Source organism: Camelus dromedarius, chromosome 8 (genome assembly GCF_036321535.1).
Source record: "Camelus dromedarius isolate mCamDro1 chromosome 8, mCamDro1.pat, whole genome shotgun sequence".
NCBI classification, from domain to species: domain Eukaryota; kingdom Metazoa; phylum Chordata; class Mammalia; order Artiodactyla; family Camelidae; genus Camelus; species Camelus dromedarius.
The window spans coordinates 54,251,089-54,266,135 of NC_087443.1; the positions used below are offsets into that span (position 1 = coordinate 54,251,089).

Here is a 15,047-nt window from a genome sequence, read left to right on the forward strand (position 1 = left end):
GTATTAATCTGACAGAAAGACAGACACATACAGCATGGAACAGTATACAGAGCCCAGAAATAAACTCAAGCTTATACCTGACTTTCAACAACTTTGCCAACACAAGACTATACAACAGGGAAAGAACAGTTTATTGAACAAATAATGCTAGGAAACTACATTTCCAGGGGCAAAAGAATGAAACTGGACACCTATCTTACATCAACTACTGGATATGTGCACACACATACACACATCTAAACACAAACTTATATCCTTCACAAATGTTAATTCAAAAAAATCACAGGTCTAAAGTTAAAATGGAAAACGGTAAAACTTATAGAAGATAACATAGGAGAAATTACTAGACAACTTGGGTTTGGCAACGATTTTTCTGTACATCATCAAAAGTACAACCAGTGGAAAAAAAAAGAAAAACTAATGATAATTAGGATTTCATTAAAATTAACAAGTTCTGCTCTGTGAAAGACATTGTCAAGGGAATGAGAAGAGAAGCCAGTGACTGGGAAAAAATATTTGCAAAGGACATATCTGAAAAAGGACTGTTATCCAAAATATACAAAGAACTCTTAAAACTCAAAAGTCAAAAATATATCCAAAATATACAAAGAACTCTTAAAACTCAACAGTCAAAAATACAAGAACACAGTTTAAAACTGGACAAAAGATCTGAACAGACACCTCACCAAAGAAGATACACATACTGCAAATAAGCATGTTAAGAATGTTCAACATCCTAGATCGTTAGGGACTTGTAAGCAACAACAACGAGATACCAGTACCCACAAAGAGAATGGTTAAAATCCTAATCACTGACAAAACCAAGTATTGGCAAAAATGTGGAACAACAAAAATTATCAGTCATTTTGGTGGGCATGTAAAATGGTATAGGCAGTTTGGAATATACTTGGCAGTTCCTCATAAAACCAAACATACACGTACCATCTGACCCAACAATCACACTCCTTGATATTTATTGATGAGTTGAAAAATTATGTCTGCAGAAAAACCTGCACATGAATGTTTAAAGTTGCTTTATACATAATTCCTAAAACTTTGAAGCATTTTCAATGTCTTTCAATAGATGAATGGATAAACAAACTGTGGTACATCCATATAATGGAATATTACTCTGTTGTTAGAAAAACATCACACATCAAACCATGAAAACACATGGAAAAACTTTATGAGACTTACTAAGTGAGAGAAAACAATCTGAAGACTATATGCTGTGATTTCAACGACATGACTTTCCAGAAAATGCAAAACTATGGATACAGTAAAAAAAATAAAAATAAAAAAGATCAGTGGTTGCCAGGGACTTGGAGACAGGGACAGGTGAATACATTAATCACAGGGGATTTTTAGGGCAGTGCAGCTATTCTGTATGGTACTACAGTGGTCGATACAAGTCATTACGCTTTTGTCCAGACCCACAGAATGTATGACACACACGTTGACACTTAATATAAAGCATGGACTCTGGTGTGTAATGCTGTGTCAGTGTTTGTTTATTGAGTGAAACAAACACACCACACTGGTGAGGGTTGTTTATAGAAGAGGCTTTGTGGGTATGGTATTGGTGGATATAGAAATGGTATACCTTCTGGTAAGTTTTGCTGGGAGCCTAAAACTTCTCTAAAAATAAATTTTAATAATGATCTAAAACTCTGACTCTAATCCACAACTCTAGCCAAGGCAAGGTTTGCATTTCTTACTGATTGTGGAGGGCTTCATGCTGATGCCCTCCTCATCATTTGGAAAGCAATGGAAATTCTATTTGATGTGAGATGTCACTGAAATGGGAGTTGGAAAATCAGGATTCTAAGATAAGGTCTCATACCAATTCCTTATCTCATTGAGGTCTACACTGTTCACTCAAGAAAAATAAACATCAGATAAATTCATCTCCGAAATCCCTTCTGTCTTTAAATTATCAATGATTCTTTCATTCCATAAAAAGAAAGAGCCAGTCAGAAGCCTCAGAAGAAAGAAGGAGGTGCAGAGTAGAACATCTCTTATTCAAGAAACACAGTGGGTGTCGAAAGAGACTGACCGAGCTTTTTTTATTCAAAAGATGCTGGTGTGGTGCTATTAGAGTTACAGCTATGTGAGTTAGTCAAGAAATTAGTGCTTTGTTTTGTCCTGGTTAAAGTGTTCACTGAGACATGGGTTCATTTAAGTTCTAAAGGTTACAAAACCAAACTTTTCTGACCCCAGTTTAATGAGCTGGTGCTGTAATTATTAACTATGTTAATATTTATTTTTAAAATCACTAATGAGGGTGAATCATGCAATACTGAACAATGGCACCATGAAAAAGAATTAAAAACAAAGCCCAGAGTCAGCATAAAGAAGGAATTAACATAGATCAGAGTGGAAATAAATAAAATAGAGACCAAAAGAATGGCAGAAAACATCAATGAAACCAGGAGTTGGGATTTTAGATAAGGTAAAGAAAATTGATAAAACTTTAGCCAGCCTCATTGAGAAAGAGAGAGAGGACCAAATAAACAAAAGTAGAAATGACTGAGAAGTTACAACCATTATCACAGAATGTATACAAAGACTTTTAAAAGAATAGAATGAACAGTTTTACGCCAACAAATTGGACAACCTAGAAGAAATGGATAAATTCCTAGAAACATGCAATCTTCCAAGGTTGAAACAAGAAGAAATAGATAATCTGAACAGACCAATTACTAGTATTGAAATTGAATTAGAGATCAACAAATTGCCAACAAACAAAAGTCTAAGACAGGATGGCTTCACGAGGGAATTTTACCAAACATTTAAAAAAGGCTTAATACGTATCTTTCTCAAACTATTCCAAAAAAGCTGAATAGAAGGGAGCACCCCCAAACTCATTGTATGAGGCCACCATTACTTTGATACCAAAACCAAAGACAGTACCAAGAAAGACAATGACAGGTGAATATCCTCAATGAACATAGACACAAAAGCCTTCAACAAAATATTAGCAAACTGAATTCAACAATCCATAAAAATGATCATACACCATACCTAGTGGGATTCATCTGAGGAAGGCAAAGGTGGTTCAATATTGGCAAATCAATTAATGTGATACACTACATTAACAAACCTAAGGATGAAAATCACATGATCATCTTAATAGTTGCAGAAAAAGCATCTGACAAAATTCAATATCCATTCATGACAACAAACTCAACAAAGTTGCTATACAAGGAACATATTTCAACATAATAAAGGTCATTTATGACAAACTCACAGGTAACATCATATATACAATGGCATTTTACTCAGTCATAAAAAAGAATGAAATTTTATCATTTCCAAAAACATAGATGATCCTGAAGGCTATTATGCTTAGTGAAATAAGTCATATAGATAAAGACAAATACTGTATGTTTTCACTTAACATGTGGAATCAAAAACTGAACAAATGAACACAACAGAAAAAGACTCAAATACAGAAAGTAAACTAGTGGTTACTAGTGGGGAAGAAGTGGGGGAGGGGTAAGATAGGGGAAGGCCATTAAGAGGTAAAAACTACTAAGTCTAAAATCAGTAACATAGAAGAATGTCATGTACAACACATGGAATATGGAATATAGCTAACACATGGAATACAGACAAAATTTTGTGATTACTTTATACGGAGTATAATCCATTAAAACGTGAAATCACTATGTTGTTTGTACACCTGAAACTAATATAATATGGTAAGTCAACTATAGTTCAATCTAAAAAACAAAAGAATTGGGGGAGTGTCAATAATTTTACATTTTAGGAACAACTTTATTTTAGAAATTTACCTTTCAGGAGATTGGGGATAGGCATAGCAGATTAGAAACATATATAATCTTGCCCTGGGTCAGGATCTCCCTGAAATGACTATAACCTTAATTACAAACGAGAGTTTGTCCTTTACAGGTGAAGAAGGGGAGTACAAGAAACACTCACCAAACCCTCAAGAAATTTCTGAAGCAGAGAGAGAAGACTGAAAGGTGATAAACAGCTCAGCAGAGAGAAGTCAATGACCAAAATATTGGAAGAGGAAGACATATAATGGGGAAAAGTTAATTTTGTCCCTACAACCCCCATAGGCTTCTTTGGAAACATCAAATGTCAAAGGAAATAGAGGAAGGATGAGGTTGGGAAGGGAAGCTGTCTCTGCCTAGGTCTCCTCCAGACTCCTTTCATCAGGCAACTCACTTTCCCCCCAGGAAGACAGAGGTTTACTCTCCACAGAAACTAGACCTAAAAGCTCATACACTCAGGGACACTGGGCAGTGACAGGGAAAGAGTGAGGGGCAGGGCTGAAAAGGAAGGTTCAGTAAGAGTCCACTTGTTGAATTCTGACACTCTTAACTCCTTTCTCCCTCCTGCTGCATGAAATTCAGCAGCCAGATTATCCTCTGGAGAATTATCAGCGTTAGAGAAGATACCTCCATGTTTGGCCATGTAGACAGAAAATACTTTACATATGTCCAGCAGAGTAAGTAGAATAAAAACAGCGCCCCAAGATTCAGGGTCATGGAATTTTAGAACATCAGGATTAAAGAGAAAATCATAAAACTTTCTGAGAGAGAAGTCAGGTCATATATAAGGATTAGGATACAGAATAGTATCAGAATTCTCAATGACAAGCATCATCTTGTGCATTGATGTAAAAAAAAAAAAAAGACGTATTTTCAGAAGCAGCGCTATGGGAAAAAATTTCACCCAATTTTCCCTTTCTCATCCAAATCTGAAACCAAGTCAGAGGTACTCATGGTGTCCAGCCTTCGGAGACCCCAGGTAGAAGAAGGGGAGTATCAGGGAGGGTTCTGGGCACCTGGCCTAGAAAGCATTCATTTCAAAGTGGGCGTGCCTTATGAAGAACATGACATGGGAGACACCAAGAACAAATGAGAAATGTTACTCATCTCAGGCTTCTCAACAGCAAGGAAATTACTGTGAGTAGTACTTTTAAACATCTCCCTGAGTTTTAGGAAATAATTCGAAACCAAGATATAGTAAATTACAAATTGAACTAGAGAGACATATAATTAAATCCAAAAAAGTACCAGGAAACAGTAGGTATGCAGTCAGATTGATTACAAATGTATATTGAGAGAAGCAAAAACTGTTGTAAATGTACTGAGAAAAATGGAAGGGAAGTGTGTGTGTGTGTGTGTCTCTGTCTGTGTCTATTTAGTAGGAGTTAGAGATGGAGATGTAAATCTTCAACTCTTATACCAGGATGTCACTAGATAATATCTAAAATGGACAAGTAAGATATAGAAACAAAGTCATTCTTTAGAAAAATGAACATAAATTTCAGAAGAAACTACTAAAAGTTCAAAGTGACCACACTGTGCTCCTTTGTGGAACTGGAAGATGAAGACTGTACCACTGCAAATCGTGTGCGCAACACACACGCACAAACATATAAAAACACACACATATACACCCATTAGAATTTAAATCCATAAATTATTTTAGTATAAGATTAATATTTGATTTGCTTTTCTTTCTGCAAGGATAGTAATTTCTTGATTTTATTAAGTTCTGTTTATATTTTGAGACATTCCAAATTTCTATTTGCATTAATTATTTTGTATGCAAATATATACATATATACAGATGTATCTTAATGCCTAGCCTGTAAGAGAGACACAGGTAACTATACTATGGCAGTCTCTCTATTTCCCTTGTTGTACTTCTCGGCATACAACTTTCATTTATAATTATTTTGGGACACCTTCCTAATTTTTCATATATCTCTGAACTGCTATGGCAAATGTGACCTTTTCACCACTTCCAGCTGTTGTTACTTGTGTATTAGCCCAAGTCCAGGAAGAGACTGACTGTGTGGGTGGCAAACACTGGAGCCCCTGCACACAGCATAGGAGCTGCTTGCCTTATGTGGATGCAATGGTCCACGACACCCAGAGATACATGACCTCCTCCCCACCAACCTGTCCCATGGAGTGACCTGACACATTAAATTCAGAAACTGTCACACTTCCAAGGTAAGATCTGTTTCTCTTAAACTGACCTCAGTGCTCTTAAAGTTCCCATTTTCACAGTATGGTTTCAATCCTCTATCAACACAAGATGAATGAAATGCAAAAATAATACACGTGGCAAATTGCTGGAATTTCCATTGCTTTCTGTTTGAGATATAGGGCTTAATAGTATATAATGCTTTTCATAGCCAGCACTGTAAGTCTTTCAAATGTGTTCTGCTTCTTTAATATTAGCTCTCATTACCTGTATATGTTTCCAATGAACATGAGTATCATTTTGTCAAGTTCCCAAAACACTCTGCTAGGATTCTTATCAGGGTGACATGACATCTACAGATCAATTTGGAAAGAACTGACATCTTGACATATTGAATCTTTCAATTCATAGATACAGTATATTCTCCTGATTATGGGGCGGGTAGGAGGCTCTCTTTAATTTTCTCAGTAATTTCCCTTCTCACTCCAATGGCTTGCAAAACTTTAGCCAGGTTTTCCTAAGTAACATCATTTTTCTTATTATAAAAATTTTAAATGACGCTTCCATTTCTTATATTTTGTATATGGAAGTATAAATGATTTGATAAGTGGGGTGATATATGTAGCAACCTTGTTAAATTAATAATCATCAGTAATATTTTTTCCAGAGATTCATTTGGAATTTCTATGTACATTATCCTGTACATACGGTCAACATTTGCTTTATTTATTATTTTCCAAGTTTTGTTTTTCTTTCTTGCATTATGCACTCCTAGACATCCCCCGATAGTGCTGAATGGATTCCATGACTGTGAATATCCTTCTTTCATTTCATATCATCAGGAGGATTTGAAGATTTAACACCTCACTTTGAGTTTGATGTTTTAAGAACATTTTGGTAGCTATACTCAATCAGATTTGGAAAGTGTGCCCTCTTCTCTTATTTTGATATGATTTTATTTCATGAATGTGTGTACAAATTTATCAAATTGATTCCCTGCGTCTACAGGTATGGTGTATATAACGGCCTTATTTTCGCCACTAAATACGCCTACTTTAAGTATAATACAGAACTGCATTTGATGTGCTACAGTTGGCTCAGGACTTATCTCTTTATATTCATCAGGATTTTGGGTCTACAAATTTTCTTCCTCAAAATTTTTGTTAGGTTTATCATATCAAGGTAACGCTGCCCTTATAAAATTAGGTGAGAAATGTTCCAGAAAGTGAGTCTGTTTTCACTGTCTTCCCCTGCACTGTTGTTCTCCCTGTGGTCACTTAGTTATCTTTGAAATGCCTAATAACTTTTGGTTAAATATCAATCATTATATTCGAACAAATGCAGAGCTGCAGATGATGTTTGTCTTCTTCCAGAAAGGGTTCATCCCTTTCCCACCAGGAAGTCAGAATTATGTAATACCTCTTGCCCTGATTATGATTTGGACATGAACCCAGTCTAAAATTAATCACAGCCATTCATTTACCTCCCTGAGATTTTCCCATCTCTGGAATCTTGAGAAAACTTTCTGTCTAAGCATATTTCCAATGCCTTCTCATGGAAAGTTTCAGACCTGCTGGTGATTACGCTACAAGCTACTCTATTCCAGTTGAAGCCAGGACTATTACCAAAACTATCAGAAATACTGTAAGTAAAAATTACATCTTCATGGGGAAAAAGTAAAGAGATTGCTAAGGCTGTAATTACTAGTGCCATCATGTGGAGAAGATGCAATAGAGACTTTACTAAAAGGAAATGGGGCTTGCCCTGATGTCATGGATTTGATACAGGTTAAGACTTCAAGCCCACTACTTTTTCACCAAAGGACACAAGCAGGAGAAGATTTTTCTCTTTTTAATATAGAACCTCACAGGAATAATTAACCACACTTGTTTCTCCTCTTATTACTAACGAAACGGAAAATCGACTGAGGATTTGTACAGGGACTGCCCATCTGTCCCATTCTCTACATCAGATTTGGGGACCTACTTGAGGGGAACATTGCATCTGCTCACACCACCATTCCTCCTTCTTCCAAATGGCTCATATTGTCCCTGTTGCTCTCTGAGTCTAGAGACCCCATCTGAGGGGATGACCCACTTCCTTCTATATAGTACAGTCCAGTATAGAAATAAGCAATATTGGGGGGCTCATGGTACCCTCTTAACTAATCAGAGAAATGATTTCTTCTACCACAGGATGGAGCCATCGAGCTAACTGGAGATAATGGTTGGACAGACAAACTGTTTTTGGACAGAGAGTAAAGATATTAAGCATTAAGGGCCATGCATGGAGTCCCTGTCATTACAACTCAATTCTGAACTGTAGCACAAGAGCAGTCACGAGTACATGCAAACGAATGATGGTGGTCATCTTCCAACTGGTCCTAGCTTAAAACACACAAGACTTTCAAAATCTAAAAATCAAATTCCAGACTGAAATGTCTATTTCATAAAATTTTCATGTCATAATATATCATTCTTATTTATTTTTTTCCATTTTAAACATTCTTGGATCATAGGCTTTACAAAAAAAGGTGGCAGTGTGGATTTCCACAGCTGTTGTTTGCCAGCCTCTGCTGTGACATTCCTGTCCAAAACAACTTTCTACAATGAGGTGAGGCTGATTTGTGCTTTTGTGTCCTATCTAAAGAACATCTGCTAACACAAAGTCCCAAAGATTTACCTTTATCCTTTTATAGAAGTTTTATTATTTCAGTCCTTAGATTCAGAGCAATGATCCACTTCAGGTTAACTTTATTTTGCTATGGAGTACTGGTCACGCTGTTTTTCTTTTTCACTATCCTGTTGCTGGAGTAACATTTGTTGAAAATGTATCTCTTATAGTATCTTAACAATCTCACATACTACTTCTTTTAAAATATAGAAGAGAATAATTTTTAAAACAAAATTATACATCTTTTATCTGATAGAATTAGAGGATGGAATATTCTCCCAGTTTTATATTTTAAAAATTTTGAATCTGAAAAACATTAAAAAAAGTACGTATTTTTAATGTGTGTGTATGAAATGTGCTACTATCTATTCTATGTATCTATCTATCCCTCAATACATCACTATCTATGTGCCAAGAACAATGAATTTCTCATACATAACAGTAATAATAGTCACACTCAGGAGTTATTATTAATACAATATCATCTAATATACAACCTGTATTTAAAGAGTTTTAACGTTCCTAGAATATCCTTTATATCTTTTTTTTTTTTCCTTGCAATTCACTATCCAGTGAAGGAACAGGCACATAATTTGCTTATCTTTTCCTTTTGGTCTCCTGTAATCCAGAATAGTTCTCTTTATTTTTTTATTTCCTTTCAGTACATTTACCTCTTTGGAGTCCAGGCTAGTAGGCATGTAAATGTTTGATTGTTTTCTAGAGATTATATTCCAGTTATGGTTTTGGCAAGAGAACTACATAGGTGCTATGTGTGTCCTACTGAATCTCACTGGGGAGGTGGGGCAAGTAATGTCACTTATCATTACTGGCCATGTCAAAGTCCTCACTGAATAAAGTGGTACCTCCCAGATCTCTCCATTGCAGAAGTTCCGCTATTTAATACATAAATACTAAGTATTTATGGCATAGTACTTTGAGGCCTTGTGAGCATCCTACACCCAAAGCATTCACCCAACAGTTTCAGCATTTATTGATGGTCCTAAGCTGATTTGTTGCAAAATCATCATTTTTTTCTATTTTTATCATCGTTCCTGTTTTTAAGCTAGGATCAGTCTGTAATAAAGATCTTCTCCTTACTTTTTAATTTAGGGAAACAAATCACATGGCAGTGATAAACACTCCATACTTGTTATTGTACTTGCTCTCATGATCAAGGAAGAGGTCTTTTAATTACATCAGACTTCTATTTACAAGAGCCGTGTGAATGGATACTCTGGACATTTCAGTTGCCAACAGAGCCTTCCACTGTAAAGCACATATGAGGTGAGTGAAACCTGAAGTAATGAAATAAAGCAGCAGATGGGTACCGTCACCAGTGTTCAAGCTTGATGAAAGCAGAATGGATTCAGAAAGTCTTGCAGCCAAGCACCTGTGTACTCAGTACTTAAAGTGCTATGGGAGGCCACTTTCACAAGATCACTGACACTGGCCTTAAAGTCATCACTGTTTATTACTTTGTCTGGCTTAAAATGCCTCTGCTCTTTTTGGACCTAGGTTTCCTCAACTATGGGCTGAGTTGCAACATTTCTTCCAGCTCCATGACTTCTTCATAACACATTCCAAGGCACAACCATATTTACTTTTCTGACTTACGTGCTACATGATGACAAAGAATTCCCCCAACCCAGAGGTATCTGACCCTGCATAAGAGTGGCAATTTTGAGAAGAATGACAGGCAAGAGAAATGTATTTCCTTCAGTACTTCATGGAACAAGATACCTTTCTGAGATCAGATACAACTTACATGGTGCCCACTCTGGGGCTGCCCACTCTGCTCTTTGTCCATAATCAGAAGCACCAGTCCTAACGCCCATGCGCTGCCCCTACTTCTTGATATGCAACCTCATTATTGGGACAGATCACCGAGGTTCTGAGAGTTGACCCACTTGTTCCAAACTGAGAAAACTAGTGTATGAGTTGATTAAATTTCTTCGTCTAGACACATCACAGAAATATACAACAGCTCCTCAGAACATAAAATTCGTTTAGACTTTCCCTATCTGCCATGAGAAAGGTAAAAACTTCGTAACTTCATTGAATATCTTCAGTGTGGTATCCCTTACTCTCCAAGTTGAGCTCTGGGGTTACAAGTATCCACGAGCACAGAATGGGCACAACAGGGGCTCACTTTTCAGTGAGGGAAGCAAGTGATCCCTGTAATCCAGTACAACTAGGGCTGTGAAAGAGGAAAGTACAGACTTCTGGGGGAGCGGGGTGGAGTATCGGTAGAGGGAAAAAAAATATACGCTTCCTCTTACTCTCTCGTACTCTACACACACACAATGGTGCAAGCAACACCATAACAGCAGAAATGATATTGAAGGTACGCCAAAAGAGGCAGAGACAAGAGAAGGCAGGACTTTTTAAAGGAGCTACTGAACCACAAGAGCAGGACATCTGCTCTAGAGGAAGGATGTTGGAACCTTCCGCCAAATAACCATGAGGTCAGGGGAACACTGGGAATGTAGCTGAACACCCTGTCATGATTCCAGAACACCCTGCTCTTCCTCCAGTCATCATCCTGTATCTTGGATATTGGGACTCCGCACTGGTAATGTGTGTGCTGAGCCATGGACTCCTTTTCTTTTTTTCTATGGTTTTGACTTCTGCCTTGGGTCTGACACGGTAAATACCAACAAGAAGGACAAAGCCCTCCTTCAAGAAGTCATATTTTAACATGGAAGAAAAATAACTAACAAAGATTATGACTCAAGGTGATCCCTGACTCAGTGGAAGAGTGAATATGATGCTGAGGAAACCCAGAGGGGAACAGAATCTATAGCCTGAAGAGATCACAAAGACTGAAAGAGGAGATATAATTTGACTGAGGTTCTGAATGAACTATATCAGAGAGGTACATCTTAGCCATTAGGAACAGCATAATATAAAATCAGAAACTTAACAGTGTGTTGGATATTGATGAAGAGTCAGAGCTGAGAACACAGACTATAAATAATGAAAAAAAAAAAACCATCATGGAACATCAGACTGGGAATAGGAAACTAGCAGCGTGGGTGTGTTTTTAGAAAAATATTGATGGAAAACTGAAATGTCAAAACAGCAGTTATAATGTGGAAATATTTAAAGAAATACTTTGCAAAGAACTGGTAATCAATAAATATTTGTTGACTGAAGGGTGCCTGTTCAGATAAGATGTTAGGTGGATAGTATGTGAGTCCATCTTTCATCTTTTCCTCCATTTTATCCAACTATCCTTCCAGCAAGCCAGGCATCTGCCCATCCGACCATTTATCAAATATTATCTGCATATTCTCTCTGACAGCAACTCAGTGTTCAGGAGGATTTACCTCTTCATTTGTCATTTACAGTAAAATGGAGCTGTCTGGGAAAGGAGCTAGCCTGCGTGGACCTGTTTTTATTCCCAACCACCAGTTTACAGAAATTTACCCTGAAATCACTGGTTGACCCAAAGGACACTGACAATGCCCAACTTTCCATAAGCATTAGAATTCATGCACCTACCTTGGTGTTACTGTGAACACAAAATAAAGATTGAGGTATTTTTACTGCTTTGTGTTTCCAACTTAAAGTGAAGTATCAATACGTGCCTTCCTATTGTCTTTCATGTGTTCTGAGTGCTATCCGTGTCTCCCCAACAAGAACAAAATCCCTGGAAGGAATTACCAATTCTTCTTTTTCAGTCTCCACCACACTGTTTATACCTAAGGGCAATGGTTATTTGATGCTGGGGCTCCAAAATCATTAGCCTCATGTTATCTCCAAAGCTTCGACAAATGAACGTTTTATACACAAGTTACAGTCATCTTTTCCCCTTACTTCTACTTCAATCGTGAGAACCAAACGTATCATCACCCATTTCCCTTCTCCCAGCTCCTCTCCTATGGAAGCTCCTTATACTTTGTTAGGCATTTTAAAGAGAATATATGTATACAGACATTACCTTTAGCTCTATAGTTATATGTGTACATGATATACATTCACATCTAATATATATTATAGTCACATACCTACAAAAGGGATTTAATATGGTTCTATAAAACCTCGGTTCATGCTACACATATTTTCTACAACTTGCTGCTTTTCTAAAAGTATGCCAGGAAAAACCCTAAGATAATAAATAGCCTACCTTGATACCATACTGAAAATTGTCATCTCCTCTCCATCATCAGCTTCTTGAGGCTCAATCTCTCATCTCCTTGTGCTATTTTTGGCTCACTGCATGTTTTCCATTCATCTTGTTCATAAACCTAGGAGGACTATTCTTGCATTAGTTTCCATTACCACTGTAGCAAATTACCACAAAGATCTGTGGCTTAAAACCACACAGCTTATTTTACGGGTCTGAGGTCCAAAGTTCGATACCAGTTTCGTGGGGCTACCATCAAGGTGTCAGCAAGCTTGTTTCCTTCTGGAGGCTGTGGAAGAGGATCTATTTCTTTCCCTGACTGTTTCAGCTTTAAGATGCTGCCAGCATTCCTTGGTTGATGGCTCCTTTTTGCATCACTCTAAACCTCTTGCTTCAGTATCATACTTCCCACTAGAGATGCAAATCTTTTTATCCCCCTTTCTGTTTTAAACTTTAATTTAAAAGGGATATGAAAGAGAAATCTTCCACCTTTTATACCTACTAAGAACATCATTCAAAAGTAATCTAACCTCTGAATTTTATGGTACCTATCCCAGAATTTCACAGGTTTGGTTAATTTTTAATTAAGTCATCAATGAGAAGAAATCACAGGAATATGCAGTGGGGAGAAACTGAAAGCAGGAAGCAATGAGGATGCAACATTTGAAAGAAATACGTGTACGAGCAGTGGGAATGTTTTTGCCTTTTTTGTACGATTGAGAGGAAAGAAAGGGTGTTAAGAAATAAGAATCCTCTACTCCTATTTTCTCAAACTCCAAACCTGTATAGCTTTCAGGGAGGTACTCAGGAGAAGGAACGACTTCAGCTTCTTAGGAATAAGTTGCAAAGCTACACCAGGGTGTCAAGGACAGTCTCCATCATGCCACTGGGGGAGATGCTTACCGCAGCGGCACCGTCCCAATTCCTGCCGCACCTCGTCGGCTGTTCTGTGTGGATCGGCTCGTTTCCTCGCATCGTTCAGTATTCAGTAGTCGTGACCGGTTCACTGGCGAAGCCTCGTTCTCATTCTGTGACTCTGTACCTCAGGATCTTTTGGTTGGTGGGATTAACGAGACACGAGCTGCATCTGTGCATGGCCCACAGTCCTCTTTACTCACTGAAGTTACAGTCAGTTCTGTCGGAAGCGGTTGCTGGCTGGGACTGAGTTGGCGTGGTTATCCAGGTATTCTTGTCACAGGTGGTCTCTTCGGAAAACAACTCTGATTGGCTGTTACGCGTACTTCAAGTGGAATCATCGTCCGCTTGTTTCTTCTGAAAATCACCAAAGCGTTTGGAACAGAGGTTCATAGTCCTACTGGACCCTAGAAGCCGCAGGGACCTCGAGGGGGCAGGCTGGGAACTATGCTGCGCTCACAACGGAGGCCTCCCCTGGTGCTGGGAGGCTGGGCCCTTGCCCCGTTAACGGAAGGCGGCGGCGGTGGTGGTGGCGGTGGCGGCTGGGCCAGGAACCGCCGGGAGTAAGCAGCGGCGCCGGCGGTCCGGCCCTGAGGAGGGGACGAGAGCGGACCCGGTCCCTGTGGCTCCGAGCCAGGATTCCAAGCCTGCAGCGCGAGGCGGGCAGTGTGGCTCGGCCTGCGAAGAGATGGCAGCGGGGAAGGCGTGCAGAGCTGAGGGCGGGGAGCTGAGGAGGCGGGTGTGGCGGTGAACCGAGGACCGCGAGGGAGAAGGGAAGAACCGGCCTCCTCGGCAGTTCCTACCGTCGCTCCCAACCAGAGTGAGGTCCCGGTCGTTAGCGCCGGGAAGAACATTAAGGAACCAACTGACCCTAGAGCAGCAGCCGCCGCGGTGAAGCCCGGGAAAGCGCTCAGTAACGCCGGCCCCGCCCCCTGAGGATGCGCGGACCAACCACCGCCGCTCCGCCCCTCGCCTCCTCACGCGCCCCTCGCCTCCTCACGCGCCCCTCGCCTCCTCACGCGCCCCTCGCCTCCTCACGCGCCCCTCGCCTCCTCACGCGCCCCTCGCCTCCTCACGCGCTCCTTCCGTCCCCACGAGCCCCTCCCCTCCTCACGCGCCCCTCCCTTCCTCACGCGCCCCTCCCTTTCTCACGCGCCCCTCCCTTTCTCACGCGCCCCTCCCGTCCCCACAAGCCCCTCCCAAGGAGTCACATCCATTGCCCCTTCACAAGCGCTGTTACTACATTGGGCCCAGGTGTGGGTAATTGAATATAATCTACCCATGGCGTGATCCTTAATCACAGCTGCAATTTCCTTTTTACTGGGTAAATTAACATACTTTCGGGTTCACAAGTCCC

General features: G+C 39.4%; 1 non-coding gene across 3 annotated transcripts in view; it reads right to left on the reverse strand.

Annotated features, from left to right (window-relative positions):
- The window catches only part of LOC105084252 (uncharacterized), a 101,499-nt gene extending 86,890 nt beyond the window's left edge, over positions 1–14,609 (reverse strand). For all 3 annotated transcript variants that reach the window (XR_010381961.1, XR_836679.3, XR_004139720.2), the window contains exons 1-2: positions 13,679–14,609; positions 12,776–12,896 (exon numbers count right to left, since the gene is read on the reverse strand). This is a non-coding gene — a transcript (uncharacterized LOC105084252). The remainder of the gene's footprint in view (positions 1–12,775; positions 12,897–13,678) is intronic.
- Positions 14,610–15,047: the final 438 nt, after the last annotated feature.